We start from the raw sequence: 21774 nt of genomic DNA, 5'->3' as shown, positions 1-21774 counted from the left end.
TTCTAAGCAATGTCAACCTGACTGGGAGGGGCTAGAGACCCTGCCAGTTTGCCTGGCAACCAGTGATGCATTTCCAATGGGTTCGCTGGCAGCCAACAGGTGCTGGCCTCCATTGGACCAGGTAAACGAGGTCGTAAGGGCTATATAAATGAAGAACTGCTCAGGAGGAGGGTTGTAGCCATGAGGAAAACTCAGAGGGAAGAGCTGGACCAGCTGAAACTTGCTCCCTCTCTTGAAACTCATGATCAATGAACAGCCTGCCTCCAGACAGACTCTCCACCTGCCTCTGGATGGTGCTCGTGAGTAAGCTACCTGAGATCTAACTAGATAAATAGCTTCAAGTAACTCAGATGTGTGATCAAAGGCTAAGGGATTTGCTAAGGGATTTTTACTGCTCAACCATGTACCCCATTCCAAGCTTACTTCTTGTAACCAATTAAGCTCTCCCTTTGTACCTAGCACAGGAGACTTATTGGGAGTGGGGCTAGATTAGGCCTTGGGGTCCCCCCCCCCCTTGGTTCAGCTGCCTAAGGGAGACCATTAGTGGTGCTTCTTACTGAGGGGAGCACCTCAAGCTCTTCAAGTGAGTCATGTACCCTCAAGGGCTATTAGACCTGTGTTTCCCAGGGGACACAGAGCCACAATCATGCCAGATCCTGGGTGATGGTGGCACCAGGCTAGCAGGTGTGCTCCAGGAAGGGGGTCGGCTAGATGTGGGCTGCCCCCAGGGAGGCACTCGAAGCCCGGAAGGTGGTTGGGAGCAGTGAGGTGGGTGGCTCAGTGCAAGAGCACTATCTACTGGCCCGCCACACCCAAACCCCTCAGACTGACCACAACCTCTCCATTTGATAATAGGCAAATTTTACTGATACACAGTGATAGTAGATAAGAATAAGGCAAACCCCTCTGTATCTACCAGTCCCAGGGTTCACAGAGTCATGGTACATCTGGCCAGTACACAAGCTTCACTCTGAAGTTCTCTCTTGAATGAGAGATGTCAGCAGCCCGGAGGTTGGAAGCTGAGGACCCCCCACCATGGGGTGGATAAGACAGGCTCTCTGTCCATGGTGGCCTCAGGTTCCCTTCCTAGGGACCCTTTGCTGCTCTGAAATCCCCTCTTTTTGTATCCTTTACCCCCTCTGATGACACTTCATTTTTGGACAACGGTGATTGGTCTCTGTGGTCATTGTGTTGTCCACGTTCTGTCCTGTCAGCATGTTGATTTGCTTATCAGTTCAATCTATGTAGCTTAGACTAACCTGTGAAGATTGAATTAATTCAGCTTTGGGCTTTTGGACTGTCTGCATTTAGCCATAAAACACAAGTGTTATTCTCATACTTTTACAATCAGTTTGCTCCTGGGAATACTCTGCTCAGGGACCTAAATTCTAGCCCCAGCTTCAACCCTGATACATTATACACACTTTTACATGCGCTTCAGGGGTGGAGGTGAGGTGTGCTTTAATTAAAGTGGCTCTGAGATCCGCTTCAATTAAAAGTGCCATGGATCTCCTGTATCAGTGCTCCCATGCTTAAAAATGGTGTTGGGGCACTTGAACTAAAGTATGTTTGATGATCTTTACTTCAAGCACCCCCACCATCATTTTTAAGTGTGGGGATGCTGATTCAGGAGACGCAGGACGCTAGTGAGTGAGGTAATTGCTATGTTCCAACACGCTGGAATTTCAGTGCATTAGAGCTGCCTCCACGCTCGTGCATAGCTGCTCTCTATGACCTCAGCTATGTGACTTTACTGCCCGCTCCCAGGTCTCCTATTTTAACTGTTTACACTGAGTGCCTCTCTGGCCAGGAGTCCCCTTTATGCAAACAGCTTTCACAGAGTTAGTTCTAATTTACACTTTGATAACTCAAAAAAAACAATCTGGCCCTCACTCTTTACCCAAAATGCATAACTCCATTACACTTGAGAAGGTGTTCTAACAAGGGCTGCATCACTTTCTACTAAATGACTCTTTCACTGGTTTAGCCTTCTCTTTGCCTTCTGACAGACAACGGTTGCCTAACAAAACATTATTGACTGCATATGTACTTAAGTAGGCTTAAAGGTAGATGAGGAGTGAATACAGGGGCATATCTGTTCCTACACAAGTCTGAACTCTTTTCTTGTCCAGGTATTTGTTTTCAAATATTCAGTGTTGTTCGTGTGTACGCACATACCTTTCCTGCAGCAACACTCAAAGGAAGATGGTCTTCTGGAAGAAGCAGAAGAGGAAGAGAACTGAATTCCATGTATTTGGGGATCTGTTAATCTCCTAAATCAAGAATTGTCCAAAGGGAGGCCTCTTATGTAGAAGCAGCATCTTGTCATTAGAGAAGGAAAAGAAAAGAAACAACATCAGTATTGCATCCATCTCTCTCTCTCTCTCTCACACACACACACACACACACACACACACACACACACACACACACAGTCTACGTGAAGAATTACATGGCAATACATTTCTCTCCTATTGTGTGTGAACACACTAGAGGAAGAAAAACTGCAGCTCATGTCAGAAAACAACAGTCTCAGTTTAAAATATACCACTCCTAGCACCACATAGGCAAGTAAAATATTTTCATTTGTTATTTACTTCAAAACAGATGCATGAGAAAACGTGCTTTGGGGAGAGAATTGGCAAAAAATGAAGAAGGTCCAAAAATCAATAGAAAACAATAAAATAGCATGCCATTTATTATTAAGTGCAAAGAAAAGTACACTTTATCCAATGTGCGACTGTCAACCTGAAATGTTGAAAAAGGATAGCAAAAGGAGCAAGAATGACAAATTTGACTTTCATTAGATTAAAAATTAGCTATATTAGTCTAAACGTGGAGTACTGACTGTATCCATTTACAGAGCAGGTAGTTACATACTACGTATGATTAAATACCCAAGTAGGTGTGGTTGCTTAATCTCAAAACATGCAATCTTGTGAGAACAGGCTTTCCAAACTGCCTATAATTAGAAAGGTAACTGAAAAGGCTGCACAGTTAGCATCATCAGTGGTATTTCTGCTTCCAATCAAGGGGGTGAGAATAACGGGAAAAAGTAAGACATCACTCTATACTAATAAACATCAAAACAAGGGAAAATATTTTTGGTGAATACTTTGCCAAAAATAGGCAGTTTTGGGATAGGGCAAAACTTCTTTTGTGAACTGGGATCATATTGGGTTACTAGTTTTGGACACACAAAAAAGGAGTGTGTGGGTGGGGGGGGTTGAAAATGTAAAAATAATTTGTTTCACTGTTGTTGGAAAACAATGTTTCAACTTCCCTTTTGAAATGTATTTTTGTCTCAAAATAAAAAAGAAACCTTGAGTCAACTCGAAACAAAACTCTATTATTTAGCCACCTCTGTTGAGCATCTGCAGCTCCATTGACTTCAAAGGAAGTAGAGGCCAGAAGTCCAACCAAATTGAATTTAAGAAAAGTTATTAGCCAAACCTCATGTCTGATCAGGGACTCCTCATTTATAGAAAGCTAACTTTTCTGTATGTGGCTTGGAGTCACTGAGAGGCTAGTAAGAAACAGTTTATAATCATATTCTTTTATGCAGCCAGAAACATTTATATAGTAGGATTAAAATGACTGTTTTAAACTGATGAAACATCTTCAGAAAGAAGTGTAAATGACGAGAGAGAAATTAAACCTCAAGCCTAGAAATTGCCTGTATACTTCCCCTGCTCCCTCCCCGCCCCCACTGTATCCCATTAATTTTTAAACTACAGTAAAGATGAACTTACTCTGTTTTGACAATGCTGATTTGCAAACTCGTCTGAGAGAACAGTCTAAGGAGACAAGTAGGAAAGAAAAAAAAATGCCCTGCCATGTTGGAACTTGGGGCAATGGGATTCAGTCTGCTATTTAGTCTAAATCCATAACAAATGCAACTCCATTCGCTTGCCAGTTGCAATAGTTTCAACATTGTCAATGGTATTTTCAAGATCTCTTAATAAATGGGCTATACATTCTGAACTGTCACACACTGGTATTAAAATGTTCTGAATACTATCAATAGGAAAGTTTCCTTCAATATTATTAAATCCACCAGATTGACTAATTAGTATATTTTACATCCCCTAAGGTCTTGACTCCACATAGAAATTGAATTGGTTTAATTTAAATCATTTTGGCTAGGGACAGACATTACACATAAACCAATTTAAGTGATCACAAACTGGTTGAAACCTCTAACAGAACAGATGTTTAATGCACATACACCAGCTTCAAAATGACCAAAGCCAGTTTGAGATAAACCTTGTTGAATGTAGCGTCAGACTAAACTGATTTGGCTCAAACCGGTTCATGCAATTTCTGTCCCAGATCCCTTGCTGGAATGGGTAAAATAGCAGAGGCTAGCTGCTCTGGAAGTGTCAGTCAGCAGAGTTCTAAGTTGAGCCAGGCAGAAAAAAAAATTCTCAAAACCATTTTTGATAGAAAATGCCCTATGATTATGAGAAAACAGATTGGTTTCATGAAGTCTTATCAAATTTGACAAAACTCCTTTGAAAAAAAATATGTTGGAGAAGTATTTTATAACATCTCCTTTAAATATTTTTAGATAAAATATTTGTTCATATGAGAACTCTTTGAAATGTTTTTTTTTTTTTAATTAAAAATGTCAAAACTAAAATGAAATGCATATACTGTAGTAAAATGAGGCATTTTAATTGACCCCTTATTTTTTGGGAATTTTGTCACAAGAAACAGTTCATAAATGCTTTTCATTTACCTTAACTTAGGATAAAAGATCTGTTTTCTGAACAGCTCAGTTGTTGGGTTTACCAACTTGACTGATAATAATAGAAAATCAGATCTGCACTTGTATTTTTAATCTTCATTAAAATGTGGACAGAAAGGTAACATTCCTTTCAGCATTTCAATAAGCATGGTTAATAGGCAACATTTAAATCTTGTTTGGCAGTGTCTGTGGTCTTTGATAATGAGGGACAGCTTTAAAGAAGTGCCCAGCCAGGAATTTATAAGAGTGTTTATATCCTCTAACTCAGTGTTCACCACCTCATTAAGAAAACAACACAGGGACATTACCAGCTACCTGCTGATTCTCCCTTTGTCCGGTCTGCCACTGCATGCACCACAGCCAGCATGTGGTCTGCTAGCTAATGCTGTGCGTCTGCATAAGGGATGGCAGAATCCCTGCTTAGCAGGGAGTGGCAAAGGGGAAGCCAGACAGATGCCTGTAGTCTGTGCCAAGCTCCAATCAGGGAGCAGAGGGGAGGGGCCAGCCCTGCTGTGCAGCAGAGAGCCCCACCTAGCCCAGAGAGCATGCCAGGATGCTGGGGGTGTCTGATTTAACTTAAACCAGCAAGGGGTCTGGGACAGACATTGCATAAACCAGTTTGATCCAAATCTGTTAAGTCTGATACTACATTCAACCAGGTTTATTTCAAACCCATTTCAGCCATTTTCAAACTGGTTTAAGTGGACTGAACATCTGTTCTGGTAAAGGTTTAAACCAGTTTGTGATCCCTTAAACTGTTTAATGTGTAATGTTCTATTCAAGGCAGTAAGGCTAGGGACAGACATGAATTCTTAGACAAAATTGTTTAAAACAAATAACAACATACACAGGGCATTTCTTCTTCTCTCTCCCCATCCATTTCCTTGAAGGGAATGTGGCCCTGTTCTTGGTGTTTTGATGTTGTAGTGGAAATGGAATTTGTGGCAAATCTGCTTAACAGCAATAAATAGATAGTTGCTCTTCCCTTTGTGTAAGCATAGATGTTGGCTCTATGACATCAGTGTAGCAGGCTGTGAATGAAGCATGACATAAAAAATCCTTGCCCATTGCACAGAGAGAATGCAGAGAGTGCCCTATCATTTATTATATTGCAACATAATGTTATATGCTATATAGAGACAAAGAAGCCATTAGGACTTTGAAACCTTCCACATCACATACACCTTCCCCTTTGCATGATTTCCTTCACTACATCCACCCCTTTTTCCATCACTAGTTTGAAGCATTAGAAGGAAACCTTGAGCAGTTTTCCAGTAACCTACTCCCTCCCTTTAAACAGAAGGGGGGCCCTATTCAGGGTTGACACTGATGTAAATCCTTTATTTCTGTTGAGTTATTCCCATTTCTTTCCCCCCCGTCCCCCAGTATAAACAACAGGAGAAACAAGTCCAAGTCCAAAGATTTATATGAAACCTTATATATGAGTATATATAGGGAGGCAGGTGTGGAATATAACATATGCACAAAAGGTGCAAGTGCAAAAAAAGTGCAAAAAATCTTTGCAGATTTTTCGTTCCTTTTTCTACTTCACTTGCTGAGACTTGATACTGTGCCCTGAAACTGTTGCATCTCAACTCAAGATAGAAAACAAGTATAATGAGTAAATATATATATAAAATCACTCTCCAAGTTTTCCAAGTATGGAAAAAAATTCTAGGTCACAGCATTTTTTAAACCAAATAAAATATATGGTTGTCTTTTTTAGCAGAACAAACTAAATAAAGATGAATTCTGTTTCATGTTGCAAAAGACCTCTTCCTAAGCACCTACGTAAAGTAGGAATAATACAATACAATGGTGTTTCTTAGTTCAAACTTCAACCAAGGTTCACAGTGAGAAAAAAAAAAAAAAGAGTTTGCTTAGCAAGAGGGCAGATGATGGAGAGGATTGCTATTCCCCACCTTAGTTATTCCTTGCTCTCCCTGCTGCTGAAGACTAGGTTCTAGTTGTCAATCATGATTAGTTACCTAACTAAGCTCCCAAGTCACAGGTGGCTACTCTCCTCTCCAGTCCCAACAGCAGCAAAAGGTCATTTTTAGCTGCCCAAAACAGTTTCAAGAGAAGTTTCACACCCTCACTGCACCAGGCAAAAAGCAAGATCCTGCCATCGCGATACCGGCAAGGATATGTGCAATGGAGGACTACAGTTAACCCGGTATCACTCATACAATAGCCTGATTGCATTATGATGGCAGACAATACTACCTGCAGCTGTCAACACAATGCTGGGTGGTAGGAAATAACTTACCAACCTCTATGGTGCCAATGGCTTTGGAGATGAAGCAACGTTGGGGGGAGGTATGAGCCTTTATCCCTGGTGGAGGAAACACTACCGAACGGCAGATGCCATGGCAGAATGGACCGGGCTCTCCAGTCTTGGTTGACAACCAGTCCATGAGTGGAGCCCTGAAAGGCAAATGGAGTTAAGATCTTCTTCACACCAGCAGCTCCTGCGGTCAAGCTGGCTCCAAATGTACTAGTCTCTACCTTTCCTTTGGGATTAGCCAGCTAGCCTGAGAGGGGGTCATTGATTGGGCAACTCAAGCGCTTCCATATAAACTGCCAGGGACACAAGAGCCATAACTGAGTGTATATTCAGCAAGACAATGCAAAGACAAAATTCCTTGGATGCCCCTGCCCCATTAGGTTATATTTTACTATGGTAATCTCCAAGGGAAAATGGTAGGGGAAGCAGTGGTGAAATCAACTTAACCCAGAATTCTGTGCAGTGATGAGCATCTCTTACAAATCCAGGATCCAGACTCCTGCGCGGATGCAATGAGCTATAAAGGAGCATGCCTGGGTTTAAATATGAATTGCTTTGATAAACAGAGAGCAAATTGAACACGAGATGAAGGATGAATATGCAGCAAAACAAACCAAGGCCTAACAAAACAAGGAATCAAGCATATGGGCTCCTCACCCTGCCTAGAAGACATGGTTCAGCCTCTTTAACATAATTTAATTTATTGGTGCCCTAAAGCATATCCATCTGAACAACGAACTTTATGCCAGTTACTGGAGATGTGCGGTAACTGGGATATTTCTGCTTAGGGGGTATTTTTTTAAAATAGGTTTCTATTGTGAACTAGAATTAAAACAAAGCATCTTTTGAAATGAATGTTTTCATTTGGGGTCAACTGAAATGTTCCTTCACAATTCAAATTTGTTTTCCATTACAGCTTACATTTAAAAAAAAAAAAAAATTTACGTGAAGAGTTGAAAAGGTTGGATCCAAATGTTTCAATATTAAATGCCTTGTTTTGGGTTCTTTTAGATGAAGTTTCACTGAGAGTGAACATTTTAATTTCTACAAAATTTTTTTCAAAGGAAAAAACATTGTATCTGATCATTTAAAACTACCCTTACTTCTAACATGCTTCCTACATGGTGTTCTAATGCTTAATTCATGTAGAGTTTTAAGGCCTTTAAGACTGTGGGCTTTTTCCTTTGTCATTCAATACTATCAAAGTCTTGTCTGGAATAACATGTCCTGCAGTGAAATAATACTTTTTTCAAGTTAGGGCTCTTGACTTAGGATTTCTTTCACCAAAGGAATGTGCAACTCAGGGCTGTCTTAATAAGCTTTCCTATGTATAAAAGCTTTAACTTCTCACAACCTAAAGAAGAGAAGGCAAGGAAAAGAAAGGAGGAAATATTGGACCCTGGTCCTGGAAGAAATTTCCAACCCATAGGACATGAGTGTGAGTGTGAAGGGAGATTTACAAGTTTCATCCCAACACAAGTAGGATTCTGTTTGCCAAGGTTAGTTGACACAAGCACAAAAATGGAATAGCAATCAATTTGTCTTTAAGAAGGTCGACTGTCACTTTGAGATGATGAAACTTGTTTTATCATCCAACTTTTAAAATATCTACACAGAGAAAGACATACTCAACCTATAAAATAATACTGTGTTTGAAATTTTAAGAGGATACACACACTATAATATATATAATTTGAAGTAAAAATAAAGCAAGTGGTTGGCTAAACATTTTTTCCAAAGAGGCCATGCTATCTAGAAAAAGTTAGATTGAAATATTTCAAGCCTTGTTACTCTTGCAAATAAACATTTAAAAATGGAGACCACTGCTTGCACGCCTAGTCTAACCAATGTGATAACCATTGATTGAAATCAGTGAAATAGTGCCCAGACATGTTTTGTATCACATGACTGGCTGGTGCTCTCTGTGTATGGGGCGAGGGTCTCCGTGTGTATTAAATTGAGATTTGGACCAATTGGCAGCCTGATGAAACAAGCCTGGGAAGTTTTCCACCCATTTCAATTATTTCTACCTGAAATCTTGGCCTCATAGAAGACAGAGTCAAAACTAACATGGATTTGAATGCAACCAGGATTTAATCCTCTGGATAAGTTTCCTAGAAGTAAAATGACAGCCTTAAAATATCCTCAAAGCTTTGAAGAAAAAACATTGCTGAAAATACTAGCTGACAACTTTTTGGTAGCCATTGGTATGTTTTTGTGGTATAATTTTATTCCCATTAACCATAAGAAAAAAATACAACAAATAAAACTATACCAAAGAGTAGGGGTGTGCGAAGCAGGCAGTATTCAATTCAGGTTTGGCTGGATTCAGGGGACAGTGATTTCATGATTCAGATCACTGTCCTGATTTGATTTGGCTGAATCGAAATTGAATCTTCAGGTTTAGATTCAGAGAATCAGCGATTTGCACGTAGACACAGGTTTATATGGTTTTTCTACATACCTTGAGGTACCAGGCACAACTCGTGAACGCTGAGCTGGTGGGGTGGGTGGGGCAACTCACAGGAGCACGGGGGTCTCTCCAGTGTGCTCAGCAGCAGACCGAGAAGTGGACCACAAAAAGCGTAACAAAATGTATAGTATCTTCAATGCCTTGTTTTTCTATTATTGTTCAAGACATTCACTAGCACAAGAAATTTACCCTGTGGCCAGGCAAAATTTCAAGAAGGCACCACTTAAGAGAAGTACCAGAATCTAAGGGAAAAATTGCAGGACTCCAGAGGCCTCATGTATATTCTCAGCTCTGCTAGTGACCCATTGGGTCAACTGAGCCAAGTTATTTCACTTCCCTCTGCTTCAGTTTTCCCAGCTATAACAAAGAAAAAGATTGTGACTCCCTTTGTAAAATGGAAAAGTGCTATATAAAAGGTAGGGATCATGATAAAGCGCTATTTATTCTAAGACATATCATCATGGCCTTCTGCACATAAAGTTAACCAAGCCCTGATGAGTTCACCGGCTGCCTTGCCTCAGGTTTGGTCTTCATTCTTCATATTTCCCAAAGAATAGCAGTCCAGTGAAAATAATGGATGAGAGGAAACTGCCACATTCCTTAGAAGTCCTAGAGTCTATATTCTCCTCTATATATTTTAGCTGTTCATTTTTTATTAACACTGTCCAAATACAGCTTTCCTTTTTTCCTCTTAACACAGCTTTGGAATATGTGAACTATTTTGTCACTGCTAAGTATACAGTACAAGGACCTACCTACCTCCTGTTGCTTCTCACGTTCAATGAATTAAGAGCAATGAAAAACTGTTTATGATGATTTTAAGTGTAGCAACGTAGCTGAAATTGGATTATACTGGCTCCCAAAAAAGTGATATCTGGTATCAGCCTCCAGCGAAGCTATTCATATGCTTTTGTACTTTCAGGAACAGGGCTTACAACCAAATATATGCACATATAATTTAAATAGACTGCAATCATAACCTCATGTACAAATGGTATGTTAGGAGCAAGCAATAGAGGACACCAAGGTGGGGGGGAGCAGTAGATACGCTGGAGGGTAGGGCTAGAATTAAGAGAGACCTCAACAAACTGGAGGATTGGACCAAAAAGAAATCTCATGAGGTTCAACAAGGACAAGTGCAAAGTCCTGCACTTACGACAGAATAATCCCATGCTCCAGTACAGGTTGGGGACTGACTGGCTGGGCAGCAGCTCTGCAGAAAAGGACCTGGGGGTTACAATGGACAAGAAGCTGAATGAGAGCCAGGAAGTGTGCCTTTGTTGCCAAGAAGGCTAATGGCACACTGGACTGCATTGGTAGGAGTGCTGCCAGCAGACTGAAGGAAGTGATTCTTCCCTCTATTCAGCACTGGTGAAGTCACATCTGGAGTAGTGTGTCCAGTTTTGCTCCCATCCCCTGGCTACAGAGAGGATGTGGAACAACTGGAGAGAGCCCAGCAGAGGGTAATGAAAAGAGTTAGGGGGCTGGGGCACATCACTTATAGGGAGAGGCTCAGGGAACTGGTCTTATTTCATCTGGAGAAGGGCAGAATGAGAGGAGAGTTGATAGCAGCCATCAACTCCCAGAAGGGTGGTTGAAAAGAGGATGGAGCTGGACTGTTCTCAGCAGTGGAACATGACAGAACAAGGAGCAATGGTTTCAAGTTGCAACAAGGGAATTTGAGGTTAGATATTAGGAAAAAACTCTTTCACAAGGAGGGTCGTAAAGCACTGGAACAGGCTACCCAGAGATGTTGTGGACTCTGCATCCTTGGAGGTTTTTAAGACATAGCTATACAAAGACTTGGGTAGGATCATTTAGTTGGGGCTGGTCCTGCTTTGAGCAAGGGGTGGAACTAAATGACCTCCTGAGGTCCCTCCCAACCCTAATTTTCTGTGATTCTATGAAATGGCTGGGAAAGAAGCTAACTGGGTAATGTATTCAATGCAAACAGGCAGACAACGTGCACAGTACATCTACTCTCATGTATGCCCTGCCATTCACATCAGTGTTTCAAAATTAGGCACCTCTTGCACTCCATACTTTGGTACAGATCTTCAAAACCTCACAGCATTCTCATTTAAGCATCAAGCAGCTCTAATTTGGGCAACTGAATACAATGCATTTGCTTTGCAAAAAAAAAACCAACAAAAAAAACAAATTCTCAGCATATAAGCTTCCTTAAAGAACAAAAGGGTCTACTGAAGAGACACAGTTCTGACAGTCTGTTTTCCCCATTATTTTGTTGTCAGCTCATGGATTTTGGAGTGACATGCTGATAACTCTTTATATAACTGGCCTTCAGACCTTACCAGACAGAAATCATTAAGCAAACACTGCATTTAGCAACCAAATCATTCTGTACCCTTTTAAATACTTATTCAAGCTGTATGTTGAATAAACATCTCCTTTATAGAAAAGCTCCACTGAATTGCATAAGCTTATAATCTAAATGTCCTGTGAAGTGAGATCTTCATTCCCTGACTTCATCGCTCTTTAAAAAGAAAGGATGGCATGGGCTCAGCCTAAGAGACGTGCATGGATGTCCTCCAAGTGTCTCCCTGAAATGCTCCAGCATAAAGAAACATCAGGGGAGGAGTCTTCAGCAGGCCGTACAGCAGAGATTTCAGTCAGGCAGCCATGAGGACTGAAGGACATCTCAAAGAGACAACTATTAGATGGGCTCTGTCATCTGTGCTCGTGTCTCTCTGAGTCCATAAGGAAGCCCAAGATCAGAAAAGCACAGTGATTGCTCTACATCACCACAGACCCTGGTTTGCCCTTGGTTATGTGCTTTATGCTGTCTTTCTAAGTGGTGCAGCACTGAATCAAACCCCTGGGCTCAGACAGCAAAGTTGGTGAATGGCTTTGTAGGCTTCAATAACAGAATACACCATATGCTATTACAATCTATGGGGTGGCTCCAAAACCCATTTAAAAAGGTGGCAGTAAGGAAAAGATTATATTCTAGAGGGTACTTCCAATTAGGGTTGAATCTGAAAGTCGAACACATGAGAGCCATACAATTTGGATAGCCATGATCATACTGTAATTCTATTTGGTCTTCTAAAATGATCTCTAACAGGAAAGCAATTTTGGCTAGTTCCACCAGTAGTCAATAAAGAAAGATTTTACTCTGCTATTGAAGGAGAACAACAGAAACTTTAATCACCATTATGTGTAAGCAAACATAGCTTATGCAGCATACGTGATATCAGAAAGTGAAGGACATAACTTGAAACAGTAAGGCTAGAGCAAACTAGAATAAACTGGCTTTTATCAGCTCTAAGTTACTCAGTAAGGGAAATTTAAATTAGCAGCTAGTCGCGATAGTTGATTGGTGAAGCTGTTGCTGTGATGATATCGTCATGTTTCCCATATAATGCTTTGTGTAATTCAAGACGTGCAACAAGCAATCTCCCAGCGGGGCAGTTGTCTGTTCAGAATGCATTCTTTAATAAATCAAGTCTTTAAACTTATGTTGTGGTTTGTCTGAGCCTCCACCCAACAAACCCGGGGACTTAGATTTCCCCCCAACACTATAAACAATGCTGGAAAACATTTCTACTTAAAATCAGCCACTGTCCACACTGCAATTCCTGTACTATTTGCTGGGACAAAAGCCATCACAAGCAACAAAGAATGATAAGGAATTGAACTTGATTGATTGTGTACATTATAAGAATCAGAGGATGATTTGGTAGCTGAAGCTGTGCATTTTGGCCCACAATAGCTGGGCTCATTTCCTAATCCAGCCAGTGACCTCCTGTTTTACTAAACCAATTTATTTAGCATCTGATCCAAATTATCTTACCAACATACCTCACCTTTGATGCACTGTTAGCCTCAAATAAGACTACTAATATGCTTAGTGTTAAACACATGCTTAAACACCTTTCTAAATTGAGGTCCTTAATGCTCCATGCCTCAGTTTCCCATGGTTGATGCAATAAGTCACCCTGCTGTGTGCACGGTCTGTATGAACTAACTGCTTCCCTGCGGTGCTAAGTGAGCACCCTGAGCTGCTCTCTCTCATGGGCGTGCTCATTACCCCATGCTCAGGGCCACTCATAAGAGGCTTAGCTGCCTCATTTCCAGCACTTGGCATGTGTGGGTGGGGTGCTTCACGCTTTCCATGCGTGTCCTCAAAAACTAACAGCATGGAAATAAATCAGGCATATCCTGTGCCTGTTGTGGCCCCAGTCATGAAAGCTGAAATGCACACGTGATTTCACTGGTGCTACTTATCCCATTGATCCTGATACTACTCACAACCAAGCATATGCATATTTCATTGGAGGATCTGTGCAAGAAAAGATCTGTGTCTAAGACTCTTAGATGTTAAGGCTAGACCTCTAAGATAATAGAGACCAAAGATTTTTACACAATCATTTTGGCCTCACACCCATGACTTACAGTTGAAATACAGGGCCAAAGGTCTGCTTCTTTCCAAGACCTGAAGAAGGGTGATTTGTGCCCAAAAGGTTGTCACATCTCTCTGCCAGCTACACAGATGGTTTAATAAAAGTACCACAATTCAGACATTTCCTGGACTGTAATAGCTACAGTAAGACTCCATCCCTATTAGTTGTACTATAGAATTTATTTCCCCAAGGTGTGCAGTCTTGATTTGAAAACAGCAACTGGTGAAGAACACACTGCACCTCCAGGTGAATGGCAACCCAGCCCCTTCAATAAAAACACATTATTTCTCATCTTGAACCTTACCTTTTACTGAGCAAAAAATATATCTGTTTTCAAGAAACCCACAAAGACACTTATGGAACACAGTCAATTCACCTCTTAAGGTTTCCTCCAGCAAACTAAAAGGACAACTTCTTCTGTCAGCCATTATTTTTGAAGATTTCCCAGATCTCAAGTCACTCTTAATTTTTCTTCTGTCTTTTCCAGCATCTCAATATCCTCTCGCAAATATAGACACCACAACTGGACATTTCATTCTAGTAATGGGCTTGCCTGAATTGTATACTATGTCCATGCACTTGCTCATCTTCTTAGGATAATATTTGGAGAGCAGGGAGCATCTCTTACTATAGGTTTGGACAATGTGTCTTGACCTCAACCAGGTCCTCCAGATGCTAGTGTATTATGTCACATAATATGAGGAGTCACCCAAGGTAGCTGATCACCTGAATTAAGACAGAGGTTATTTCTGCATAACTCTTGAGAAAGCAGAATTTGAATTAATATTTTGAACTGAGATGAATAAATTGCAACTTTGAGAGAAAGCACCAGATATAAAACTCCTGAAGGTTATGAAGATCCCACAGTCATTTAGAAACCAAGCCTATTTGCAGCATGCTATCATCTTAAAATAATGTCAAATACCAGTTCCAGCTACAAAAAAGGCTTAAAGTAGATGGGAAGTTTTGTATTTCCCTGGTGCTGAAAAAGAAGATGAAAGTAAAGGTCTGAATTCATGGAAACTGGATGCCAAAGTTTTTAACGGGTCGTCTTATTATTATTGCAAACAGCAACTTCAAAGATCAAGCTAGGAAAAATAAGAGCAGGTATTTCTGCAAAATGAGAGTGAATTATCGAGAATCAGAGTAGCCACCGGCACCTGCTTTCTGACTCTCACCAGAGTGTTTAGATTTTTGACTTGACAGGTGGGTAATTAATGGATGGAGTGAAATTAACCAGGCACAGACGCATGTTGGTTGCAGGAGATTGTTTACTTACGTCGCCGAGATAGTGATGTGTGACGCAGGCTGAGCCTTTGTTCCTTTACAGTTGCTTCGGTTACAGTTGAGCGTACATGGTCGGGTTACAGTCAAACAGTGACGAACGAGGCACCAAAACAAGCCATCGAGCCTGCAGGGCTTTACTACGTCAAGATTAACGTTGACAGGGAGTCATTGATGGGTGATCAGTCCGCCAAGTCACTCTGATGATGAGCTCAGGTTTCGCGTCAGAGATTTCCCCAGAGTTCTCCGACTTGGGCGGAAACTTCTAAACTATTTATAGACAGAGGTATCTAACAGGGGTATCCAATGATGAGCTGCTAAGTGGAATCTTAAATTTTTTGGCAAAGCAGCAGTTCTTTGTGCTATCAGGTTGCAAGGTAGTGGGACAGGTTTTCTGTCTGTTACATGTGAGGGGCCTAAGCTTGTTTCTTGACCAATTATATACAGTTTTCGCTTGGGTTTTATTTCAGCTGACCAATTACTTATAGTTCTCCATCCGGGTTTTGTTTCAGGAATTTCTGGCAAGGATTTATTTTAACCCTTAGTTGACTACTGTGTGCAAAAGAGGATGGTCTGAATGGTATCTCTTGCTAGTGACATGGGCACTATTTAATTGGGTTGTGACATGAATGACTAGCACTTTGAATAGCATTGTAAATAGTTTCTACAGTGCATTTATAACTGTGTCAACAATAAACCCACAAACTCAGAATGATCTAGGCTTCAATTTGGGATTCCTATCTGTGAAATCTTAATGCAACAAATATCTAAAACAACTGCATATTTTGCACTAATGTGTTTTCCTGAGTTGAAAGGGAACCTCTCTGGCTGTACTCACTATTATTATCTGCATAAGAAATGTTTCCATAGTCATTCAAGAAAAAAAAAAAAAAGCTGTGAACAGACGCATTTAGACCCCTAATATGCTTGTCTGCTTATTTTAAGGTCTGAATGAAGATTTGGAATGGCAATACAGGTACTCCTCACTTAATGAGCTACCGGTTTAATGACCGCGCGGACTTACGACCAGCTCTCCAAGCAGTCGTTACTCCGAGCAGGTAGGTCATTAAGTAAGGAGTACAGTACCTGTATTGTGGAAATGGCGCGCCGCAGGTTCAGCACAGCGGGGCGGACAGCTCACACGCTCGTGGCCCAGGCAGGGCGGGGCGCACGGAGCAGGCTTTCCTCGCCGGGGCCAGGGCAGCCTTCAGGCCCCAGCCTACCAGCGTGTGGAGCAGGGGGTGGGTGGAGCTGTATGTGGGAAATGGGGTGGGGGGGGGAAGAAGCAGAAGCAGTCCCTTGCAGGCTGAAACTGACAGCCTGCAAGGGAAAAGCCATGATTTTCTCCTTTAAAGGAGAATCTATTTTTCAAGTTTATACATGACCCTTTCATATTCTTGTGACCCACTTTTGGGACACGACCCATGGGTTGGGAAACACTGCTCTAGATAGCCTGCCTCTTGCACTGCATGGTAGCTAGTTGTACCAGCTGTGCTCCTTCAATGAGAGAAGCCCCTGTTGGTGCGCCGCAGGTTCAGCACAGCGGGGCAGACAGCTCCCGCGCTCGCAGCCTGGGCGAGGCGGGGCGCACGGAGCAAGGAGCACTTTGCTGCTCAGAGCGGCTCCTCGCTTATCGACCAATTTGCTTAACGACCTAGTCGTGGGAACGGAACGGAATGGAACTCGGTCATTAAGTGAGGAGTACCTGTACTGAAAATAACAGTGAACATCATAACAAGGCCCTGGAAAAAAAATGGCCTTCTGAATGAATTTTTCTTAGCCACACAGCATAGAATATTTCCCAATGGTAGTGGATATTCAGAGACAAGAAAAATAGGACTTGATTGGTTCTTTCCTTCAGCTTAAGAACTTATGCACCACATAGAACATGAGTCTAAAACAAGGAATTAGCAAGAGCATTTTGCTTTCCTTGAACCTCAACAATAGCTCAATGCTTTTGAAAATGAAAGTCCTGTAAGAGCCGGTTCTAAAGCTTTTTGAAGTCAGTGAAAAGACTCCATCCAGTGACTTAAGTAGACTTTGAATACACCCCTTTTCTAGGACTAAACCTACTGTAGAATGTGGAGTATGATCCAGGTGTACCCAATAAGCAGAGTCAGTGATATAGGGACACTTTCTCTGATGAAGGAAACAGCAGCAGAACTCCAATGAGCCCCCGGAGGGGCTGGGAGTGTGTCTGAGGCTGCCAATTCAGACTTGAAAAATTAATTGTAGAAGACCTTGGCTGGCACCTGTTGCCTCACCTGTTTGCTCTTACTGCCATTTGCTTTGATGGGACTTTGCATGCACTTGGCTGCGATCCTTTGAAATATTCCTCATAAAGCGGTCTTTTAAAGAGTAGCTATGCAAGAAGTGTAATAACTTACACTTTTGTTTGTTCAAAGGCATAATGCAAGTGCCACATTAAAGCCACAAAAGAAATACACTTCTGAATTGTAATGATTCACTCTACAAATTAACCTGAACAAACTGCAGCTAAGGAGAGGAACCAAAGTGTTCCCATTTGGAGGAGCCAAGATACTGAAGCAAACCAACACTTGCAGGTATCGTTAGCCAACAGGCCTGTGCGGAGCGGGTAGTATTTGCTTCGGATTCAGCTGATTTGGGGAAAGTGATTCGATTTGGTGATTTGAATCACTGTCCTGATTTGATTCGGCCGAATCTGCGAGTCATCCAGGCCAGGTCCATCCCCTGCCCACTCTCCCAGTCCAGCAATGGCTGCCCTCTGCCCCTCCCAGCACCTGGGGGAAAAAAAGCCCCGGCTTCGCAGGGGCTGGTGGGTGGATGGGGGGGTGCTCCCCTCTGCCCCACGCTGCATGGGGGGGCTCTCCCATCCCCCACCTCCCCTAGCCCCCTCACGGATGCCCTATACAGACCAGCTCTGGCCCTTTAGGAACCCCCTCCAAAGAAACCCTGGACTCATCTCGCTCCTGCTGGTGGGGGGGGATCCCCGCTCCCCCAAGCCATGTGGGGGGCTCTGCACAAGCCACCAAAGCCCAAAGGCTGCACCAAGAATGATGAGTCCTGGGGCTTTTCTCCACTTCTTTTTTTTCCTTAAAGGGCAGAGCCCTGGCAGGGGAGGCAGCCGTGAGGGAGGCCATGAGAGCGGGGGTGGGGGTGGTTGAGGGGGCTCATACAGAGTCCCCCATGCAGCATGAGGCAGTGGGTACATGCAGACATTACATTTAGATTCGCCTAACTGGGGTTAGGTTAAGCTAAATGACCATCTGTGCACACATTAGAGGAGATTCAGTTGGATTGAAAAATACCACGCCCTATCTAAACTAGTTCACTTGTGGAGGTGAACCAACTTAGATCTGGAACGGATTAGTTGGGTCTACTGAATGTCTGCTCGTGTTTGGAGCACAGCCCCAGGGCTGGTAAAGCTCTGCTACTCTCCCCCACTCTTCCTACCTGCCTCCCAACTCTGACTAGGCTGTTTTTAGTTCCCCAATCGCCCCAACCCCGGAACTACAACCCCACCCAGACGCATCAACACCCCTCCCCACATCAGGGTCCTTCCCTCTCCTCTCCCTCCACCTGCTAGGCCCTCTATCCACCCCAAATTACCTACATGGAATTCCTGGCACCAGCCAAGGTGTGCTTTTGCTGCTCCTGGTCTATCATGGCACAGCTTAACAGTAAGATACATGAGCATAGACCAGGTGCAAATGTCTGCACAAACCAGAAGGTGCAACCTGCCTTGCCTTCTGCCTGACTTCAGACTAACACAGCTAACTACCTCACTTTTCTAGACACAGAAGGAGGTTTGCCACACCTGCCAGGCTGACTTCTCCAGGCTTAGGCAGATGTACTTCAAACCATTCCATTTCCCATACCACATACACAAGTCAGGTCAGGTTTTTGTCAACCAGTCCTACTCTGGGTTAGTTCCTTGACAAGGTACCAAACAAACACAAGTCCAACAACATTCAAGGCAAGCTGTGGTGGTCAGCTCCTCTAAAAATATCTTCTGCTGCCTTTGTGAATATTGGGGATTTGTACACAGACCCCATGTGTGCATGTGCGTGTGTGTACGCATGCGCATGCGTGTGTCCCTGCTTAACATCTGCTTTGTTCTCCTGGAGTGTCCCTTCTGGAATGTTGAGAAAGCACCTTGTCCCTTCCAAAGCAAATCATAACAACAACAACTAAAGAAATCAAGCCCGAAAACTGGGGAATTTTAAAACTTTTATTTAAGTAACCCAAATAAGAGCATAAGGATAGGGAGGAAAAACTGTTAAAAAAAATGCACTACCAACCCCAAAAAGGGAAAGTAACTACTGTAAAAGGTTAAAGGTGGCATTTTTATACTCAGCATCAAGCTGAAGCATGGACATGATGGAGAACATGAGAGCCAAAAGTCTTACCACATCAGTACCAATGTGCCCTTTAACGTTTTCAATGTTTAAGACTTGTGTGCCTGCCTAGGAAGATAGGGTGTGAATTAACAGCATACCAGCTACTCTTCACTGATTTCCATTATGGACAATTTGAAAGAGCTCCAGCATGGGTTCTATGCAGCTCAGCTCAATTAAAAACAAAGCAAAATTTATTTAATCCCACCCCCAAACTCAACTAATAAAAAAAACACCAAGTCCCTACTGTAAAAGTAGTGCTTGGAAATAAATGTTGAGGTTAAGCAGAACCATAACAATTATAAAGGATCTCTGGAGTTAGCTGAATTAGCATACTTTGAAGTTCAGCTCAATGTAAAAGTGTTCATATACAAAGTTACTGCAGATTCGTACACAGCTTACCTGTGCATGAATAGACCGTGGCAAAGAAATCCTCAATCTGCTTCTTATGATCTCTCTCTACCTCAAGTAATGTTTTGTTTAGACACCACAAGGACCATGAGCACCCATCATAAATGCTGAAGGATGACTATGTCTTTTTTAAGGTACCAGTTAGTGTGTTGGAAAAGAAAATGGATGAAGAGATAAGAAAAGTGAGAAAAGAATAGGAGAGCAGCAGATACAGGCTAAATTAAAGGCCCAAACTGATTAGGTACATGCCAAGCTAGTCAAAACTAACCAGGATCTCCAGTCCTAAGATTCAAAGGAAAATCACTGTGATTTATTTTCACAAAACAGAAAGAGGTCCTGCCCTTTAATTTCCAAGCATAAATACAACCAAGCTTCCTTCAGCCTGAATCCCAACAGCAGTATTATAAATTGTGTCTCACCTTGGCAAAATATTTGCAAAGCAATCAAAAGCAAACACTTGAGAACTTCTCTCCTGCAGACTGCTGCACTCAAGCCCCAGCTCCAAACACAGCAAACTACTTAATTAAATTCCCCATACCTGGTTCAAATCACCTTCCAGCTCCCAGAGGGAACACCTGTGGCCATTATTCTAACCCAAGGAAGAAGTTTAACTCCTTCCCTGCCAATTTCTGAGGATGGAGAATGGTTTCTTTATTACTCGTTGGGATGAAGTCTAGGGAATAAAAACATTAGTGGATTTCAAGGATTTTAAATAAACTGTGTGTTTCAATATAAGGCCCATCATGGATGCTGTAAATAAAAAAGGGAATCCCAGGTTAGGAGTGCTAATGGCATGGAAGTAGCTGTTGACAGCCATTCATCAGAAAACAAGATTACATCTCATGAATAGATTGGGAATAATGGAACCATTACATTTCAATTTCCTTTTTCATAATCACAGCACCTGAGACTTGGTGAGAGTGAGTCTCCTAAACAAGTTGTATACTACATGATTGCATTGCTTTACAGAGAGAATAGTGGAATGGAAAAGGGGCTGGAGAAACAAATTGCAAATATCAAAGATATTATTTAGTAAAGAAAGTGGTGAGTCAACTCTGTGGATTTTCAAGGTGATTTTTTTAGTCCACATTGAATAGAGCAACTATTTAATATGTCTTACTGTTGTGGACATAAGTTTAACCAGGCCTCTTACTTGACTGAGAGAGAAAAAGAGAAGAGAAAAAAATGCTAACACTGATGCTATGTGTTTTAAAATGTTCTAAAATAAGGAAAAAAAAAAAAAAAACCTTCATGCCTTGTTTTGTCTGTGTACAGATGTTAACCTCCTCCTTTCTGCCAAACCAGAAGCTGATAACTGTTCCCAAAACATAGTGTTTTTTTTCTAAATAAGTAATCTGCTTATGTGTGACAAACGAACGATCAACATCTTTCTGTTTCTCTTACGGTTGCTTTGTCTGAACCCTGCATCTTTTCTCGCTGTCTAAAGTATAAATACGCTTGTAAATTTGTAGAGGTCAGAGTTCATTTGAGAACTCTCCCTGTGATCACTTGTATAGCTTTAAATAAAGCTAGATGGCTCTGCCAGCTCTAATACAACCACAATGCAAAGTTTGATTTCTTCCACACTGTGCATTACTTCCATTGGTTTATACTTTGAGAGATCAGAAAAAAAAACTTGTCTAACTACAAAACAATTTGAAGAAAAAAAAAAAAAACAGAACAACTCAGACCCTCTTCATTGTGCAGAATTTTTTCCTTGCCTAGGAAGAGTATTCAGATCCTCTTTTTAATATTTTATACACCAA

At 41.8% G+C, this 21774-nt stretch overlaps 1 long non-coding RNA gene across 1 annotated transcript; it reads right to left on the bottom strand.

Annotated features, from left to right (window-relative positions):
* Positions 1–873: 873 nt before the first annotated feature.
* On the bottom strand, positions 874–20512 carry LOC132244841 (uncharacterized). The gene is made up of 4 exons (XR_009456691.1): positions 20428–20512; positions 7020–7177; positions 2179–2321; positions 874–1259 (listed from the first exon to the last, which is right to left on the bottom strand). It is a non-coding gene; the product is annotated as an uncharacterized LOC132244841 (long non-coding RNA).
* Positions 20513–21774: the final 1262 nt, after the last annotated feature.

Source organism: Alligator mississippiensis, chromosome 14, assembly GCF_030867095.1.
Source record: "Alligator mississippiensis isolate rAllMis1 chromosome 14, rAllMis1, whole genome shotgun sequence".
Taxonomy (NCBI): Eukaryota; Metazoa; Chordata; order Crocodylia; family Alligatoridae; genus Alligator; species Alligator mississippiensis.
Note: the sequence above shows the minus strand (reverse complement) of the source record. Positions and strands in the feature narration are given on the sequence as shown.